General features: G+C 46.6%; 1 protein-coding gene across 1 annotated transcript in view; it reads left to right on the top strand.

Moving 5' to 3' along the window:
- Nucleotides 1-997: 997 nt before the first annotated feature.
- Nucleotides 998-17,719, top strand: part of CNGA2 (cyclic nucleotide gated channel subunit alpha 2) — a 342,867-nt gene continuing 326,145 nt past the window's right edge. The window contains exon 1 of the mRNA XM_086966797.1: nt 998-1,161. The gene's annotated coding sequence lies outside the window, so the exon portion shown is untranslated. The remainder of the gene's footprint in view (nt 1,162-17,719) is intronic.

Below are 17,719 nucleotides of genomic sequence, written 5' to 3'. Positions count from 1 at the left end.
GCCTACATTGTTGACAGTGTAAAGGGGATTTTTGATCAGGCGGGTAGAGTGATGGAAGATCCCTGATAGCCTGTCATGTTGGTACGGGCAATATGGGTTACATTCAGGTTTATAGTATCTGCTTCCTTCTGTCACTTTTTTGGCTTAGCCGAGGTGTCCGTCTAACCACTGTGAGCCCTTTATAGCTGAGATTTTTCAGGCAATTGGCATTGACTCCTTCAATTGTTTCAATCCTCTGTGTAATGGCAAAAAGTAATGTAAATCACAGCTGCTAGATTAGTACACAGCCTCAACTTCCCTTCTGGTGACATCAGCATTGGGCACGTTCTTCCCATCTCCGCCTAGATATAGTATTTAATATATGAAAGCAGACACAAGAAAGTATCACAACATCAAGGGTCAATCTCAATAACACCTGTAAACTCTCTATGTTGCACGCAAGAGGGTGTTAAACAGCATTGTGTATTCACTGATCAAAGAGGAGCATGCAAATTCACTGGAATAATTGGCTTTAAAGACAAAATAAACCACAGCTGTGGCGCCCGGCACTCTTAAATGGGAAGAAAGCTTTTTACGTTCACCAGTTTTCGCCGCGCAACGCCGTCCCTGATTGCACAATACACTGTCTCAGGGGGGCCGAGGGAGTTCACAGCCAGGGGACCGGCGCGCGGCAGAGCACGAGAGCGAACAGGCTGCGCGCGCCTGCCAGGGAGAGAAGATGGGACAACAGGAATGGTCGCTGTCACCTTTTCTCCTGTCAGTGCAGGGAATGGACACCGTCCCTTCGTCCTACTGAAGTGCTGGTCTTTCTGGCTGTCGCGCGGCACCTCGCCTCCTCTTCAGGTTCTGTAGGACTCTCAAAACAAAAGAGAGAGTTTCACCCTGGAGAAGAAGAAAGGGCCTTTGTTGGATTAATGAAACCTAAATAAACCAAAGGAGTAAAGCTTGAAAACTACATTTTTTTACCACTAATTGGCACCTATGATTTTGCTGGAATAAAACTCGTCGCATCACACGTACTTTTGTTGCTTCGACTCTGAGGTGGCGAGTGAGGAAGCAGAAAGTCGGCATTGTCCACTCACACCTAGGAACCACTGGAAGAAAATGTGCCCAATGCGGACCTTAAGCCCCGGAGAGACCAGCCTTAAAACATGTGACAAAGTAAGTGTAATATAGACGCCACTTCAACAGTACGTTGTAGGTGACGTGCAGCCTTGTGTACAGCTAATAAATAAGTCAGTTAGGGGGGTGGATACGATCTAGATCGTACAGAGGGTCTTATAGGAAAGAAACGGTATGTTTACGGTGGAAAGATATTTCTTTTAATATGTAATGTTTAAAATGCATATGCATACGCAGTATTGCAGGTCTCTCCATGAGCTCTCCGTTGAATGGTTTGTACATATTGGATTACGCAAGGGTGCATGCTTTCAAGAAAGCAATACTTTGTAAAACGCGTGTACATCAAGCACGGTTAGGGAGGATCCTGTTAATCTATTGCAGATTCTACTATCTCGGTATTTTGTTGACGATGGGCCTTATTTGCATAAGATTTGAATGAAGCGTGCAGGTGCCAATCCCTTACTCTTTAGGCCAACTACATGTGTACGTTCTGCGCCTGCATCTGTTGATCGGTAGTTCGAGTCAAGTTACACGAAAATAGTCATATATATTGTTTCTGTGCTTCTAGAACTTCGAAAGCGCGCACCAGGGGTTCAAGAGCGCGTGCAGAGTGTATGCTTTGAGACCATTCCACTGTCTGTTGTGTGTCCCATACTTCAATTTGGAAAATTTCTGCCAAACACACTTGGAATAAGTGTTACTTGTATTTTCTGTGATCACACTGCTCCGGTGTAAGAATGAGAAGTGCCTGTGGGCTCGCAACCAACCAATGAGTCACGATCAACCTGTTACGAATCTTGATCATTTTTGCTGAGAGGGTTGCGGCCGTTTAGAGTTTGCTTTGCGTATTATGCGCACGTGTTTCCGATCGGTTCATGTTGTGTCTGAAAATACCCTCCCTGTCTCTGGAGAACGCGCTCCCCTCCCTGCCTTGTGATCAATGTTAACAAGTCTCTGCATGCTCTCGATTTATTTCTTTTAACTCTCGCCGCACATGACAAGCAAGCATGTGCATGGCTGTCGTTTCCCATGTGACGCTGTGAGACTCCACAGCATGGCTCTCACCTCGGACGGTCGAACAAAGTGCCTCCTTCCTTCCTTCTGAGGTTGATCATCACCTTGATGGTGATGCTGAAAGATATGGTAATGATGACAGCAACTGATGGGAGTGGACGTGGCAGGCCCTTTTCACCTGTCTCCTTCAGAGAGAGTTTCTTACTGGCCTCCCTTCAGGGACCTCGCTTCACCAAAATCCTAATGGGGATGACATGACTTGCCCTTTGACAACCCCTACTGACATCACAGGAAGTGACATCATATGAACTTTCACCTAATATCCTAGGAAATTATGTCACATGACTTTTGATTTTGATGACACCGTGAAAAGGGACATCACTGCAGTTACAAATCATGCAATAAAGATAGGGCGACCAACTGGCACTGGTGCAAATTCAGGACGGTGAGTGTAAAAATTCAGGACAAAGGGTCAAAATTCAGGACACAAATTCAGGACAGGAGGTCAAAATTCAGGACAAAACTTCAGGACAATAGGTACGTTTTACAGACACATCAGAGGTCGCGCAATAGTATATAAGTAAGCCCAGCTATTTCCAAACATATTCAACCATTTTCAAACCTATCCATCATGTATCCTTCCATCTATCATTTCACTCATCCATCCCCTCATCCATCCTTTCACTCATCCTCCATTATCCATCCATCCATCCACCCTTTCACCCTATCCATCTGTACACTTATCCATCCACTCTTCATCCCATCCATCCATTCACTTATCCATTCAGCCATTTACCCTTTCACCAATCCAGCCATCCTTTCACTTACTAATCCTTCCACCCATCCACTCTTTTAGTCATCCATCCATCCTCCCTTTCTCTCTCCATCGACCCTTTCACTTAGCCTTCCTTCCATCCATCCATCCATCCACCCACCCATCCATCTACTCATCCACTCATGAATCCATCCATTGCCCCTATCACTCATCCGTCTATCATTTCACTCCTTCACACATCTATTCATCCTTTTGTCCATCTACCCTCCCTTTCACTCACTCATCCATCCTTACACCCACCCTTTCACTCATATCTCCATTCATTCACCCTTGCACTTATCAATCCATCAATCCATCCATCATTTCACTCACCCACCTACCCCCCATCATCCACCCACCCACCATCCACCCACCCACTCATCCATCCTTTCACCCACCCACCATCCACCCACCCACTCATCCATCCATCCTTTCACCCACCCACTCATCCATCCATCCATCCTTTCACCCACCCACTCATCATCCGTCCATCCATCCTTTCACCCACCCACTTATCCATCCATCCATCCATCCTTTTCCCTCATCATCCATCCATCCTTCCCCTCATCATCCATCCATCCTTTTCCCTCATCGTCCATCCATCCATCCATCTACCCTTCCCCTCATCATCCATCCATCCTTCCCCTCATTATCCATCCATCCTTTTCCCTCATCATCCATCCATCCTTCCCCTCATCATCCATCCATCCTTCTCCTCATCATCCATCCATCCTTTCAACCCCTCATCATCCATCCATTCCCTCATCATCCATCCTTTCACCCACCCCCTCATCATCCATCCATCCACCCTTCCCCTCATCATCCATTCTTTCACCCACCCCCTCCTCATCCATCCATCCATCCTTCCCCTTATCATCCATCCATCCATTCTTTCCCTCATCATCCATCCTTTCCCGTCATCCATCCATCCTTCCCCTCATCCATCCTTCCTTTCATCCATCCTTCCCCTCACCCATCCATCCATCCCATCCATTTATCCTGCCCCTCATCCATCCATCCTTCCCCTCCATCCATCCATCCATCCTTCCCCTCATCCATTAATCCTTCCCCTCATCCATCCATCCTTCCCCTCCATCCATCATCCTTCCCCTCATCCATCTTTCCCCTCATCCATCATCCAGCTACCCTTCCACCCATACATCCAGCTATTCACATTTTCTCATCCATCCTTCCCCTCACTCATCAATCCATCTATCCTCTCTCATTATCCATTTATTCAATCTTTCATTCATCCATTCACCCTTTCACTAATTCATCCAGCCATTCACACATCCCTTCACTTACTTACTCGCACACCTTTCCATATTAATTTTGAGCTGAGCCCTTTTGAGAAGAGGCCCATCAAGAACTTCACCCTCGCTGCAGGGGCCGTTCCAGGACTGGGACAGAAGCCACCCAGGGCGGAGACAGGATCCACCACAGGGGGGACAAGAGCCATCACAGGCGGGGGTGGACTGGAGCCACAACATGGGGGACAGGAGCCATCACAGGCGGGGGGGGGGGACTGGAGCCACCACATGGGGGGACAGGAGTAGGAGTCATCACAGGAGCAGGAACGTGATCCACCAGGGCGGGCACAGGGGTGGGCATGCAGTATTCTAGTATCATCTTGGGCTTCTCGACCCCTCCTGCACAAGACAACGAGAAGACAGACTCTCTGTCCAAAATGCCATCCCCCACTGTGATATACAGTACTTACACGAGATCCTCTTAGAGAACTGATTGAACTGATTGTCCTCCATTCTTTGTTAATCAGTGTGGGTGCGATTGTGCCATTTCTTTATTGTTTTACATTATGCATGTTTGAAGAACTGAGGTTTGCTTACAAATTAGTGACAGTAATTAAGCTCGGTGAAGAGAAGCAGGTGCTGCCTCGGTGTAATCAGGGGTGTAATCTGGCCGAGTCTAGGATGTTTGGGGCCCTGGGTAGAAATGAAATGTGTGAGCCCCCCTCTAAATAGCAGATATAAGACGCGTTCAGGGCTGTTTGCATGTGAATGGATGCCCCCCAGGGCCGGACTGGGAACCAGAACCGGCCCTGGCAAAGTGCTCGGCCGGCCCCCCTCTCCCCCTCCGGGAGGAGAGAGGAGGGGGGAGAGGTGCGACCGCGCACTGTGACAGGGCCGGTTTTCGGCCGTTTTTGTTACAGGGCCGTTTTTGCAGCATAACGGCCCTGTAACAAAAACGGCCCCAGGGGCCCAAAACCGGCCCCAACCATGCGGCCCACCGGGGGATTGCCCGGTGCCCTCAACGGCCAGTCCGGGCATGATGCTCCCTGCTCCTGAACCTGCAGCCCCTCCCTCTGTCACCTTCAAGCACCTTTTAACAGCTCATCAAGGGCTGGAGGTGTGAGGGTTGCCATCCCGCTGTGCCTCTACAGTGCTGCTGGGGGTCTGAGCTTTCATACAGCATCGGAGTCAAGAAGGGAGGTGGGGGCAAGCTGTGCCCGGTTAAAATTACGGACAAATGGCGTCCGTTAAAGAATCCTTCACGGACAACGGACAGACAGCCAAAATTACGGACTGTCCGTGAAATTTACGGACGGTTGGTCACCCTAAATAAAGAGGTTAGGCACTCCCTTTACGATCTCCCTCTTACTTACTGCCCTCTGTTTCTTTCTCATCCATCTGCTTATCAAAGCACCCACGCCTTTCCATCAGCTCTCACTCGACTCATTCTATTTCTCTTTCTGTACTCTCTCCTCCCTGCTCTCGCCCCTCTCTTGCAGCTGTCTGTCATCTACATCTCACCTGTTAATCCTCTCTCAGCTCTTTGTATCTAAGCTGCTATCTCTTTATTAGTCCTAACTCTCACCTGTCTCTCTTTCTCTCTAAGGTATGGCTTCAGTTTCTCCTTAACGCATCTCATAATATCTCTCTTAACAAAGTCTGTCCCAATTGTCTCCCCTTTCACCCCCTCTCTAATTTGCATTTTTCACCTGTCTCTCGCACCTGATTCCTTACTACTTCTCCCACCTTTCTCACACCTCTCACCTCACCCACCCATCTCTTTCCCTTTCTCACCTTTCTCTCGATATCATCTACCTTTCACCAGTCCCTTTATTCTCTTCTCTCTCACCTCCCAGTTACTTCGTTATCACATCTCTAGATAATTTCTTCTCTCTCAGTGGTCTCTTTATAAATAATTTCTCACCTTCCCATTACATCTCCTCTCAGTTGTTTGTATCCCCTCTCGCTTACATCTACCCCTGTTTCCCGCCATCTCTCTCTGATCTCTCTCACACCAGTATTTCTATACTACTCTCTGTCTCTGTGTGTTTAAACTGCTTCCTACTCACCTGTCTCTACCTATCTCTTAGATGCCTCTTTTTCATCCGGTTCCCTCTCTGAAGTGTTTTCTGACCTTTCGCTTTACTATCCCCTTTCTTACACATGGCTGCCTTCTATATCTCAATGGCGTCTTTCTCACCTATATTTCTGTCACATCTTTGTCTTTCCCTCTGTCTGTCAGCTGTCTCTTTTTTGTCACTCTGACGTAAACTACTCTCTTATTTCTCTTTCTCTCACATCTGTCTGTCTCTATCCCTCTAACATATATCTCTTTGTCGCTATTATATATTTCGCATCTGTCTGTCACAACTCTCGTTCCCTCTGTCAGCGGGTCAGTTTTCCACCTGTCCTAAACTCCTTTCTCGTCTCTCTCTCACACACCTGTCTTTCTCTATCCCTCCAACATATATCTATTTGTCTCTATTGTATATTTTTGAAATCTGTCTTTCCCTCTGTCAGCTGTCTGTTTTTCAATCGTGTGACTTAAACTTCTCTCTCTCTCTCAAACACACTCTCTCTCACACACACACTCGTTCTGTCACACACACTCTCTCTCACACACACTCTCTCTCTTCTCTCACTTTTGCTTCTGCATCTCACCTATCTGTAGTGTCTTCTTCCTCTCTTCTGGTCCCTCTGCTGCTCCCAGTTCAGTTGAATGTGCTTAATGCAGGCAACATGTTAATGATGGCTTCGAGTGAAACATATTTAAAAGAAAAATGCTAAGAAAAGCCCAGTTTAGCATTCCTGACACTACTTTAGCGATCTCCCAGGACTGGGGTTGCAAAGGGCAAGCTAGGGGGTTCAAATCCGTCCCCTGGCGACCCCTAAATGAGGTCTATGCCTCTCTTGGTTATTGATCTGATTCGATTTCTTTGACCAGTTCCTTTATTCCGTCCGTGTGGGGCATTGATGCAGGATACTTGTTGGCTCGATAGGCATGTAGTGTGCTGAGCATGGAGTGGATACTGTGCAGTCATTGTAACGCATCAGAAACCAGGGCTGGACTGGTCATATCGAGCACCGGGCATTTCCACAGGTGAGCCACCAGGGTGGGAGACAGTTTTAGATCCCTGCGAGGCCGTTTTTGTTACTATGAAAGGGTAATTGTGCCGGCACAATTACCCTTTCATACCTACCGCCCAAGCCCTCAAGGGTATATTGGGTTGCTCATTCTTAGTTGACACGTTTTTGTTACTAGGCGCTGGTTGCAATTTCGTCCCGCTGTAACAAAAGCTGCAGTGGTGAGATGGGAGTGGTGCTTCCAACTACTAGCCACCCCCCTCGACCTAGGGGGCCGGCCTAGCTGTCTGCCAGGGCCGGTTTCGGTTCCCAGTCCGGCAGTGACAGGACCCATTTTAGAACTCCTTTGTACATATAGCCTGCAAAATGGAGTCACAATAGAGGGGCCTGGTTGGATAGTTTATCTATAGTCTGAAAGATCCTTAGCCTGGTGTATTTGAGTGGTCTTTGAGTTCCAGGACCGGGGTCACAGACATTCTGCCTGTGTCCACGGTGTCGTGTCTCCGAACCCAGGAAATCACGCAGGACACAATGGTGTTAGAGAGGTATGCCTTTATTCTTATTTCTAATAGCATGTACAGATCACGACCTCATGCCTCGAGGTCCAGCAGCAGAGTGTTCCCTCTCCCCACCCCTTGACCGGATGTGGTGTCCGGTGTCCCCTCGCCCCTGCGCTGTCCCAGGGTCCTAGTGCCCTTGTCCTGGACAGGACATCTCCCCCCTTGTTGCAAAACAAACATTTTTTGAAAATGGAAAGAGAGAGAGAGAGAGAGAGAGAGATGTTGTTTGATGGCCCATAGGCCTCTTCATTTACACCTCCTCACTTAGTCTCCTTGGTTCCATGTGTTTCCTTCTTGATCGCTGTTTTCTGATATCTGCTTGAGCTTCTTCCTTTTGTGTGTCTTTCTACAGTTCTTGCTTTGACCTTTCCGCTTCTCTTGCTTCTGCCTTGCTGACATGCGAAAGGTGCCCTGTGACGTGACACTGGCCAAACTGCCGCCTTTGCCATCCGTTCTTTTGCTTTTGTCATCTTCAACTTGCCTCCGGGGATCTCGTTGCTCCATTTCCTCGCTTGTCCTTCTTTGACCTTCGCGATGCTTCCTTTCTTTCTTTTTCGTTTCGTCGCATGTCTTCCTTTCTTTTCATGAGCCTTTGTTGTTGCATTTGCTGTTTGAGCTCTTGCAGCAGTGTCTTCTTCTTCCACTCTTTTTTCCCTTCTTGTGTGTGATAGCTCACTCTTCTTGATTCCCTCATCGCCGTTCCATTTCTGCTTTCTTGTGCCACCACCTGTCTTCGGTGATTTTTTTCTTGTTGATGTTGTGTCACCTTTGCTACCATTTCTATTTCGTTGCCATCTGAATTTGGCTCTCTGCGCAGCCTCTGGTCAGCATGTGCTGGGTCGTCCTCGGCCGTCATAGCAAATCTGATCTCTTTCAATTCTTTGTGGTGCTCTTCGGTCCATGTGAAACGTTTTCCTTTGTTTGTTAGCCCCCTCAGCGGGGTGCTTGTGGCAGCATCATCTTCTTCCAGTCTTTCAGTTGCCATGAGACCAATCATTTGTGTTGTGATGTTGCTCAACAGGCACAGCGCTGTTTCTTCTGTGAACTTTCCTCACTCCATTTCTTTTGCGTCTGCTGTCGCTCTAGCCTCCGCTCTTGCTAGGGCCAGGATGTTTTCTAGTGATGTTGGCTTTTTTAGTATTTTTGCACGGAACCCCGTGTCACGGCAGCCTTCTATGATTCGCAATCTTATTGCTTGTGTGTTGTCAAATTTGTCAAATTCACAATGTGTTACAAGTTTCCTCAGTCTGGTCGCAAAGTCTTCTGGTGTTTCGTCTATTTGTTGAGACGCGGTTGTGAAAGTGTATCGTTCAAGATCAATATTTCTTTGCTGGTCAAATTTCGTTGTTAGACATTTCTTTAGTTTTTTATAAGTAGTTGTTTCCTTTGTTGGTAGCGTCACTCGGAGGTCCTCAATGTCATCGCCTGCAAAATTTAGTAATAGACCCAGTTTCTTTGCCTCTGTAACATCAGTCTCTTCCATGTATCTCTCCAGATGTATGATCCAATTCTCCCACCTTATTCCTACTTGTGGCTCCGACAAGTTGAATGGTGGTGGTTTTCTGTATTGTGCACTTTGTCTTTCTGGCTTGGGGTCTGTCATTTCTTCTTTTCTGTGCTCTTCTTGACATTCTTTCGTGTGCTCTTCCTGGTACTCTTTTGTTGTTTCCCGTGCTCTTTCTGGCACTCTTCTGTTTTCTGTGCTCTTCCTGGCACTCTTCTATTCTCCGTGCTCTTCTGGCACTCTTCTATTCTCTGTGCTCTTCCTGGCACTCTTTTGTTATTTCTTTTATTGTCTTTTTCTTTTGTCCTCTTTTCTTTATCGCCTGTGCTTGTTTCTTTTCCTGGTGCTCAACTCAGCACTTTTTCTTTTTAGTCAGCACTTTACCGTCATTATTTTCTCTTATGTGTCTTTATTTTCCTTTCTTTACTTTTATTTGTTGTCTTTTTTCTCTTATTTACAGTTTTTGTCTTTGCTTGTGCTTTATATTCTTTATTATCTTCTTTGTCTGTGCTTTGTTCTCTTGTATCTTCTTTATTTGCACCTGTTCATTGTGCTGTCACCTTCTTTTCTTGTCTTTGCTCTATTGCTGCTCGTTCAACCCTTATTTTCTTATTTTGCCTCTTTTTGCCTTTACTTATGCTTGTTTGTGCCTTTTTCTTAATTTCCTGGTTTCTTTTCTTTCTTTTTCCTTTTATTTGCCCCTTTTCTTTTGGTGTTTTTCTTATGCCCACTTATTGTCGTTATGTATCCTTATTTGTGCCTTTTCTCCTCTTTGATCGGCACTTTCTGATGTTTTTCGCCCTTAGCCTGACTCTAAAATGGCCGCCGCGCTGTTCTCCGCTCCTATTGGTTCATTTCACCTGGCCTTAAAATGGCCGCCGATCTTCTCGCAAGACTTCCTGTTCAATCCGGGCGCTGCCTGACTTAAAAATGGCCGCCCGCCTTTCCTGTGCTGTGATTGGTTCTCGCGCCTGATCCTGAAATGGCCGCAGAGACTCTCGCGAGAGCTCGCGCCAATTTCTTTTTACTTTCTTTTAAGTTCGCGCTCATTACACGGCGCTTACCGGAGCTTGCAGTCTTCTTTTTTTAGCGATCGGGGTGGGCTCCCGTGTCGTCGTTTTTCGTCTGGGGGCACTTCTTCCGTTCTTTCCCTCACAGTGCGATCCAGGGTGGCTCCTGGTTTAAATCGCGATGATCTTCCAATGGGCGCAGCGTGCATTCCGTCGAACCTTCGTCGCCAGATGTCGTGTCTCCGAACTCAGGAAATCATGCAGGACACGATGGTGTTAGAGAGGTATGCCTTTATTCTTATTTCTTACAGCATGTACAGATCACGACCTCATGCCTCGAGGTGCAGCAGCAGAGTGTTCCCTCTCCCCACCCCTTGACCGGATGTGGTGTCCGGTGTCCCCTGGCCCCTGCGCTGTCCCAGGGTCCTAGTGCCCTTGTCTTGGACAGGACACACGGCATGTCAGGATCAGACTTGAAGAATACAGGAGCTTTGCTAGAAGTGCTGTTGACTCTGCTATTGGAGGAGGAAGGCAGTGTCTGGTTATTGGGAGAGCTGGAGGTAGCTTAAAGGGGGAGAAAGCTGTCCACAAAAGAATAGAGCAGCAGCCAGTGAAGTATGGGAGCTGTGCAAAGGGTTTCTATACCACAACACGGATGAAGCTGAGGACCCCATCAGGAGAAATGCTTCCCTTTCACCATGCTGAGCTCCCTCTGACTCTGAACTCTGCGGTGTCTGCTTTCTAATAGCCACAAGAGCCTTGAGTTCAATTGGCTCCCATTCTGAACTTGGGAGTCATTGTGGAATTGCTAGACTGACCTAAGAACCTTCACTGTGCAGATCATGCTTCATTTTGTGTGAGAGCTACAGAGATATTGTACTTTAAGCTCTTGCTTTATGGGAGCAAGTACAGGCAGCGCTGGTTCCTGGGACGACCATGTTTGTGATGTTTGGCACAGACTAACTTGGCCATTTCCAGCAAGTTCTGTAACTGCTCCCCTCCCCCCATTGAAGATTGGGGCTCCCCATACCTCATCTGAGATTTGATTCTAGCTTGTATTATCCCGATCATATTTCAGTAGCGGCTCGTGTGTGGTCAAGTGGCGGGGCAGGTGGCAGGGTGATTGGGGTAGGGGTGAGGGGAAGCAGAGGGGTCGTGAAAGGAGGAGGGCAAATAAAAAAAATATTTTGAAAACCATACCTTCGGCCGTGTGCGTGCTGCATCGCACTCCTCTTTTTTCAGGCTCAGGCTCCCAGATTGCCCTGCGGCCACTCCTGCAGCTGTTCTAACATGAGAGCAGCTTCAGGATTAGCCTGAGCACCCTCGATTGGTGCTCCAGGACAGACTCGGAATCTGTGCCTGCTCTCTCCAACCCTAGCAATGCAACTGGGGTTGGAGAGAGGTTCACTGCTCATGATGGTTTGGCCGGCCTGAGATGCCCGTCCAAACAATCATGTGCTTTGAAGGGAGTGCACTACCACTGTGGAGTGGTGTGGCTCACTGGTTAGAGGCGGCAGACCCGGAAGCAGAGGATGGCCCGGGGCCAGGGTTCAATTCCCGACGTGGCAGGGTCGTGGACCAGGGTCAGCGGACTCGATAATTCTCGCCTCGGTGCCTACTCTAACCAGGGATCACACTCGGCAACTCTGGACATTAGCTTGCCTCATCTCCACAACGGCCCCCCACATACGCCGGGGATGCCTGGTTTCACCTTGGAGATACCCAGTAGGGACCATCTCACAGGGAAAGCCAGGACGGGTTCCCCAGCAGTCTACAGCGCGGAGATACCCCATGTGGGGTGATTCAGGCGCTTTACAAGATATCATCACATTACATTACACTCCCCTCAGTGACATCAGCCCCCAGGACCGCCCCCAAGACACGGCAGGAAAGGAGAACTAAAATGATTGTCATTTTTTTTCTTCCTTTCCTGCTGTTTTTTTTTTTGGGGGGGTGACACTCGTCTTCAATAGCGGAGCACCCGCCGCTGTCACAATTGTAGTATCAATGTATTGTGCTCCTGGGGACCACGGGGCACAGCCACTAGGGAGCAGGCACAGTCTTCCTTTAGGGGAGTCCTGCTTTAGTGACTTTCCATTATCCCTTCATGACCTGAATGATGTGCAGAGTGAGAGAGTGACCTGGTATAGGTGGTGGGCCTTGGGTTTAGCAAGAAGCGCAGGGTTGTAATTCAAGGGAACCTGAATTACATAGGCGCATTACCGGAAATCCAACACATTTGCATTTGCTCGACCCATCCTGCCTTTCAGTGCATTCACTGCACCCCCTTCTTCTCTCTGAATGTATGTATCTGCTGGTCAGTCTTCCTCAGCAGCAGTAGAGGCCTTGATAACTCAAGAGAGTTGTCAGCAAGATTGCCTGTTCAATGGCAGCTGTTCAAACAAAGACACATGCAAGAACAGTGGAAACATTACTTGAGTAACTTGTTTAAACTATAATGAGCTCACCTGCTTTCTTTTAGTGTAAGAAGTTGTTTTCTTGTATTTTCATACATTTTTTTTTACGGATAGTTATTATCGATGTCCTGTGGTGAAAGTACTTCATGGTTTTAAAAGGTAAGGCAATGGCTTGGCATTAATGATTATTTCTTGCTATTATGAGGCTCTGATTTCAGATTCTTACTACCCCCGTCCCCCACCTCCAACCTCCCCTGACTAAGGCTTGGATTGCTCGACTTTGCTACCTTCTCGATCAAGTGCTAAACGTGATGTTGTGGGCCCGTATTACATTATGGGCACACTGTCCCTGTGTGCACCACAGCGTACTTTTAAACAGGTGCACTGGGTGCAAAGAGGGAAAGATCAACCTGTTGCAAGTAATGCGCTGCTCTATGGGCAGTCGAAACCTGCACTGCGCTGGCGGCAGCGCATTACTGAAAGATGTATCAGCTGACTGACGCCACCAGTTTGTCTTCCTCTATACAGAGAGTGACTGCACCCACCTGCAAGGAGATGTCTGGGAGAACCCCTTGCTCTCTTGGAGGGCCGCTCTTAGTGGGTACATTGACTGTGTGCCACCTTTGTGTGGCACAGTCAGTACACCTCCAGATGACATCTTTTCATCCTCACCTATGGCCATAATAGGACATGAGAACAGAAGCAATGCCGCTGACCGCGTGACCCGCAGGGGAACATGGGCGGGGCAGCGCTTTAGTCCCACCCGGCAAGCTCCAGCCAACACCGGTGTGGGCACTAAGTGTTTTTCCACATTAGCATCAGACCATGCCCCCATGCAAATGAGGGAACGTCCCCCTGAGTACAGCGCTGGCACTCTTTATGTAGCGGAGGTATCTGTATTACAGAAGAGGGCGCACAAGCATCTGTGCCATCATCTTTAATACTACTGTGCCCCGGGGTGCACAAAATGGGTGCACATGCATGTTGTGCTCTTGGGGAACTGATTGTAATATGCCTCCTGGTGTTAAGTTATCAAACCAACCATATAGTAAGACTGCCCTGGGGCAACAGAGATAACAAGACTCCAGCTGTCATGATTGCAGCCTACTTATCCCTCATTGCCCATTGACCCTTGAACCAGTTCTGAGAGCACACAAGAAAATACAGCTGGATGGGCTTTGTGAGTACTGCCTTGTGCTATGCACCTTGCAGGGCTCATGGAGGTATTCAGCTTTGTTTAAAATCCGTGTGGAAAATGTGAAGGCGCACAATGCTCTTGAGGGTGGATATCTAATGTGAAAAGAACTTTAAGCAAGCAATGGTTGGAGATGGCTGAACCAAACATTATGTTAGGTGAAAGAATCAATGTATATATGAACCAGTAAAAGGATGGATGGATCGAAGAAAGTATAGTTGCTTGAGTGCGTGGCAGGACAGGAAAAGGGAATAATGGATGTATAAATGGTAGCTTGAGAGCATAGATGAATAGTTGGAAGGAGGAAGAAAGTTCAGATGGGACTCTTTTAAGGAGGGCTCGAAATTGCTGGCTTTTTGTGCTCAGTGTGACAAGATGTATGGTTCAAAGTGGGGGTTCTTTTAGTTTTCTGGCTACTCCCTTGTTGTTGACTCTAACCTAAACATTGCCGGCGAAATTATGATTTCTTCACCACATGTATGTCTCACATATGTACAGAAAAAGTGTTGCACATCAACAAGACCCACTATCTGTCTTTGCTTGTCTCTGCTCATAGCTATCCCTCCCTCTCTGTTCCATTATTTTCCCATGCTATATTTCAATTGGAAATGTAATTCTTCAGAAAGTATTGCCCATTAGAGAAGCTAAGACCTTCCTGGTGTGACTGGGCCAGTGTTCTCGCAGACATGGATTCTCTTGGTGCACCTCTTTGAACACTTGCTTTCTTTCATTAACATATTTATACTGTGAATGGTGCAGGAAAGAGCTTATATGTCCCAGGAGCTGCAGGAAGCTCGTTTTACCAAACACACTGGACAGTACTAACTCCAAAACGTTCCTTCTTCCTGCAGCAGTTTTGCTTGATCTTTCATTACATTGTTTTTATAAAGGCACTTGGCAGGACTAACGAACATGGTACTTATTTTCTTCGCATGATATACCTCCGGGAGCAAGGCTACCTTTAACATTGTACAGTATCTATGTGATACAAAAATAAAGTGTGTTGTATTTTTTTTATTTAAGAGGGCAGCGTCTTCTCAGTGCACAAGGCAATCGGTTGTGAAACTACAACCTCCTATAGAAGGACATCTGGAAATGGCCCGGGGTAACACACACTTTGTGCTGACTTTATAGGGGCATGTGCTATTGACTTGCAATTATAACCCTTCTTTTGTATTTAGAGGGGCAGCGAGAAATGGCCTGACGTATTACATCCTTTTCATAGACTTCACAGGGCCCTGAGGTAAGGACCTATGGTGCTGCACCCTTTCTGCTGGCTTGAGAGAGACCACACAACACACCATTCAACATACACACACACGCACAGAAAGGGACTTTGGGCCAGCGCTCAGTAGAGATTGACTTGCCGTCTGTTCATCAAGTTTTGGGACCAGCCATGGCATATCAAAGATGTTAACATGTTCTTAAATTAGTCACTGACTACTAATCATTCCCATGTCTGGAATTACTCCATCCACTCATCATGGGGTTGTCCACACAAACAATGAAGTGGAATATTTCCCCAGAATGCAGCAGGAAAAATGTCCCTGCTCTCTCTGCTGCTTCCTTCTCCCCTACCAAGCAACAGGTTGTTAACACAGCTGAACCAGGGAGGCCAAGCATTGCCACTTTCACTTGCCATATAAAGGCTAGTACCTCGAAATGTTCTAACACCCCATCCCGGAAAGAAATTCACACGCACGAGATTAACATATACATATTGCTTCAATGCACTTTATCAAATTAGTGGTCTTTGATGGTTGGGTTACTTTAGAATTTCAAGGGGCCTGACTCTAATTTGTGTCCTTACGCTATGATTACTTCTGCAAGTGGAATTCCTGGCCTTTTTGGCCACATAAAAAGATATTATGACAACCAGTTGAAAAGTTAAACCCTTTCTTCAATGGTAACCTTGATCCTTTGTCTAACACATGATTTTAGATAATGTTGGACTATTAAAAAAAATGACTACAAAAAACATACGTTACCCACACTTACTATATTTAATCATGTTCTGCAATAATGCCTCAGTCCAAAAAAAAGAATTCTTTAATGCTGGAATTATAATTCTATTCTCTGTAATTTCCATACAGACATTGCTTATTCAGAATGCAGCATGTGCTTTTGCAATATGATGAGACATTTTTTCATTGTAAAACAAAGAACTCGTTTGTCATTTGTCTACTATTCTTCTGAGAACGTATGGCCTGAATTATATTTTGGCAGGTGGGTTCCTCCCTCACAAACATAAGGGATATCCCATCCATCTTATTATAGGTGCATTACATCCTATTGCACTTGTAACAAGCATTGGCAATGCTAATATGCCTAGTTTTAAAGGAATGTTGTTGAAGCATTAAAGAAATGTAGAATAATATTGGCATAGGTTAAAAGGTCAGGTGACAGTTGCACTGTCACACCAGACATAAAAATCAATGTAGGTTACTGATTGCCTTCCTCCCATGTGTGCTTCTGCCACAGAAAAAAACATAAATTATCTAGTTATCCAAGACACTTTAATAGCATTCCAATGTCATGTGTGTGCCTCTGAAAGTTCCAGCTTGGGCAGATGGATTAATAAACAAAATGATCACAGCTGCTTTGAGGGCAAGCTCTTTTTTTGCGGAAGCATATATCTTCTGCCCAATCAAAACATGTACAACTGACTCCCAACATGTGGGTGGAGTCAAAGACCCTCTCTAGTAATGCTCACATAATTGTCTGGCAACAGCTGCGCTGTCAGGGCAGACTATAAAAAAATGGATGAGATATCCGTCACGTTTGTGACAGAGTAACACATCTGTCAAACTCTAAATCAGGCTCATAGACTGCAAAATGCTAGTGTAGCCAAAGGTAGGAATAAATGACCAAGCTTCAGTTAAAAAAAAATTACATTGAGCCAGTGAATGAGTGCAGGAGTGTGACCATGTGAGTGTATGAGTGAGGGTCATGTGTGAGCTGGAGTAAGTGGGTGTGCAGTGAGTACACGTGTGTTAATGTGATTGGGCTAATCAGTGAGGGTTTTGGATGCATGCTTTAACAGTTCCTGGTGAGAGTTAGTGAACAGATGAGTGCATTACTGTGACTGAGTGTCCTGGGTGTGGTTGCATTAAAGGATGCATGGTAAAAATGAGGAAAAATGCATAAGTTAAGACATGGGTGAGTGTAGCATGAGTGAGTTTCTTGGATAAGCTAGTGTGAGTGGCTGCATGGGGAGGAACTGAATGCAGTAGCGTAACACAAAGCAATGCCACCTTGCAGCATGTGAGTTGAGGCCCCTGAGTTTCCTGCAGCTTATAGATAGGTATTGACCTTGGCCTGAATGGGGGCCCCTTAAATGGGTGAGGGGGGCCCATGAAGAGATGGGGCCGCCCTGCACTGCTGGGGCTGCAGGGGCGTGCGTTATGTCCCCGAGTGAAGGCATGAATGTCTTGTAATGAGTGAGCGCATAAGGCATGCAGTGCAGAGTCTGCAAAAGCAACCTATCCTTACATATGCTATTGGGCTAATTATAGACTAGCAGCCAAAATGCAAAACTGTTACTGAACATGACAAATGAATGCATTTCTAGCAAGCATTGGAGTCGCCAGTTGTTTTTTTACCATAGCTGAAAATGGAAGTGAATCCTATTGACTTTGCCAATGTTTGTTTGTGTTTGCATTGTGTCAGGTCTTTGAATAGCCTGTAGGAATGGGACTGAAATGTTCATGTGTTTGTTACCAATGTCAGTTCACACAAATTCCAGTGGT

Source organism: Lissotriton vulgaris, chromosome 4_1, assembly GCF_964263255.1.
Source record: "Lissotriton vulgaris chromosome 4_1, aLisVul1.2, whole genome shotgun sequence".
Taxonomy (NCBI): Eukaryota; Metazoa; Chordata; class Amphibia; order Caudata; family Salamandridae; genus Lissotriton; species Lissotriton vulgaris.
The sequence above is the reverse complement of the archived record's forward strand: the minus strand, read 5'-3'. Positions and strand labels throughout refer to the sequence as shown.